This window comes from Sapajus apella, unplaced genomic scaffold (assembly GCF_009761245.1).
Source record: "Sapajus apella isolate SASKATOON/1434 unplaced genomic scaffold, GSC_monkey_1.0 scaffold48, whole genome shotgun sequence".
In the NCBI taxonomy this organism is placed as follows: domain Eukaryota; kingdom Metazoa; phylum Chordata; class Mammalia; order Primates; family Cebidae; genus Sapajus; species Sapajus apella.
In genome coordinates this window covers 16801774-16804802 of record NW_022436988.1, presented here as the reverse complement: position 1 = coordinate 16804802, position 3029 = coordinate 16801774, and the positions used below count along the sequence as shown (strand labels likewise).

At 51.9% G+C, this 3029-nt stretch overlaps 1 pseudogene; it reads left to right on the top strand.

Moving 5' to 3' along the window:
- Positions 1 to 1926: 1926 nt before the first annotated feature.
- LOC116525853 lies at positions 1927 to 2746 on the top strand (annotated as a pseudogene).
- Positions 2747 to 3029: the final 283 nt, after the last annotated feature.

The window sequence follows — 3029 nt, the reverse complement described above, 5'->3', positions numbered from 1 at the left end:
CCCTTCCTGACTTCAGCCCCAGACTGTGAACTCTAGGAAGTCAGGGCCCTTATCTATCACAGTATCACAGAAAGTGGTACCTTGCTTGGCACGGAACAGGAGCATCCTATTCTACATCAAGAAATATTTCTTCTCATTGTGTAACTGCACAGGGCTGTTGTGAGAATGAAACAATTTGTCAATTGTAAGGTTCTGAACAGATGTGAGAGGCTGGCGTTCTGCAAGGCCCTTATCAGAGAGATACTTGTTGACTGACTAATGCAGCGGGACAGTGGCTAAGAATAATGAGTTGGGTTCCACCTCCCCAGGTGGGCTAGAATCTGAGATCCCAGCCCGTCCTGAGGATCCTAAGTGGAATGGAAGGTTGCTGTGGGTTGCTATAGAGCTAATAACTGCCTGGTTGAGAAGTAATTAATATTTTTAGAGATTCAAGATCACTCCTCTTCCCAAATACAAATAGCTGAGTGATTCCCAGCCCAGAGGCAGACAGGTGAGAGTGGAGGGTAGCCTTTGTAAAGGAAAGGGGAACTCTTTTCCTGAATTCCATTAGAAGGATTTACTGGCTTGCAGGCAGAGAAGAGAGCTGCAGGAACCCTCTTTGGTTAGAGACCAAAGCTTGCAATTCCTATCAAAGCTATCTGGGGTCGCTGACTTTCTCCTCTCAGTAAAAGCCTGTGGCACCTAAACCATGTGGTTTTCAGCAGTTTGGCTGCCTCTGTGGCTTTTCCCTATATCCAAACTTATACCTTTGGAGCTCAGGGGAGAGCTGAGTCTTGGAACCAGGGACCAGTCCCCTGCTTCCGGGATAGATTCCCATTTCCGAGATATCCAAGCAAGTTTCCGGGATGTAATTCATTTCTTCTCTTTTTGTTTCTTTTGAGACAGGGTCTCACTCTCTTGCCCAGGATGGAGTGCAGTGTTGCAATCTTGGCTCACTGCAGCCTCGACCTCCTGGGTTTAAGGGATCCTTCTACCTCAGCTTCCCAAGTAGCTGGGACTACAGGCGCGCTACCACACCCAGCTAATTTTATTTTATTTTATTTTTTGTTGCTCACACTAGTCTCGAACTCCCAGGCTCAATCAATGCTCCCGCCTCGGATTCCTCATGTGGTGGGATTACAGAAGTGAGCCACGGCGCTGGGCCAAAGATGCAGTTCACTTACGATCTTAGGAATCCAATTAGTAAGGAAGGGGGTAATCGCAATTTGTTGGGGGCAACTGGACGGGGTGGCGGAACGCCGAGGTCAGGGAAGAAGTGTAGCTGTCCCCAAAAGCTCGGTGCACTGCCCAGAGCTTCCGGTATTTGGAGGCTCAGTATCTTTTACTCGCAGGTCTTGGGTGGAGCCGGAGGCTGGGTGAAGGCGGGCCAGTGGGTTTAACCCTTTATTTACTTCTTGGGATGGGACTCTGAGGAAGGCTAGCCAGTTACTTCTTTATTCCTTAGACAGGGCAATGGACCAGGTCTCCCTCACCCAGGCCTAAAATAGGGTCCGAATCCTTTCACAAAGACATTTCCTCTTTTTCGCAAATTTTCTAGAAAGTCTAGAATCCAGATATCCACCCTCCGAGTCCTTAAAAGCTGCCCCTGACTCCGAGGCCTTCTGGGGCTGGTATCCTGCTTTCTGGGAGTCTCTCTAAAGTCCTCCTGTTTCTTTTCTCAATATGGAAGCAGGCTAACGGGGAAAGCCAAGAGGGGTGGGCGGAGTAATCAAGCCGGACTCCTTCGGCACTTTCTCCTTCGCCCTTTTAAGGGATCCTTGGGAGCCGAGGGACACCCACCCCACCCCACCCTACCAGGCTCCTGGAGTTCTGGGACCCACCCGGGTCTGTGGCCCAAATCCTTCCTAGCTAAGGGGAGGGGAGGGGTGTTCCGGCGGGGCGGGGTGGGAAGGGGGACTTGGGCGGGCTTGTGACATAAGATCGCCCTGATGACATGGAGCAGATCTGGATCCGATCCTGATAAAGGTAGCGTAAATAAAGGTGTCATAAAGGAAGGGGCGGGGCTTGTGCTTGTCAGAGACGCCAGCCTCTAGGGGCTGCCAGTATGGCTCCCGCTCAATGCGCGGCGCCAGCGCTTGTCTTGTCCCGGCTGCGTCTCTGGGCCCCATGGCCCCTCCTCACGTGGCAACTATTGTGGCTACTAGTCCAGGAGGCTCAGCCTCTGGAGTGTGTCAAGGACCCGCTCCAGCTGACCTGTAACCCCCTGGGGCCGACTGAGCCCTGGTCTTCCTGCTCCAATCTCCCATGGGAATCTCCCTATGTGCTTACTTCCCTGGCACGCCCCTGGGGCTTTGATTAGTTGGGGTCCTCTGCTTCTTCCCAGAAGTCAGCCCTGCCCCAGGAATCGACTGAGAATTTTGTTCCATTCCTGGACATGGATTCTGCTGGAGAGCTGTCCCCAGGGCCAGAGCCCTTCTGGTCTGCACACCCTGATCTGAATGACAAGCTGACTCGGCAGGAAAGGCTCCCAGAGGTGGGTCCAATGCTGGACTGGGATGAGAACCAGACCCTAGTTCAGCCTCCTCGCCTCAAAAGAAAAATTCAGACTACAGATCTAGATCAGGCTGCAGATCATCAGGCAGATGAAAGGATTCCACCTCTAAACAGTAAGGATTCAAAAGCAACTGACTTTATAGTTTCTCCCAAGAACCTGAAGAAAGAACTAGCTCAGCATTGGAGGCTTGCTAAGGTTGTGGGAGCTCCAGGTCGACACTTTCTCAATTCCATCTAGAGCCCAAAACTCAAAATGCAGAGACCCTTGAAGACATCCAGTCCTCTTCCCTACAGCAAGAAGCCCCAGCGCAGTTTCCACAGCTCCCTGAGGAGGCAGAACCTTCTTCAACCCAGCAAAAGGCTCCAGCTCTGCCTTCACAGTCCCTTCAGGGGGGTCCACTCTTCCTCAACAGAGCAGGAGTCCCCTGTACAGCAGTTACCTGCCTCTGAAGAGATCGTAGCTCACCCATCGATACAGCACAAGGTAGATATTCCCTTTAAAAGTTGGTGTGAAGCTCAGCACTCACACTGGCACA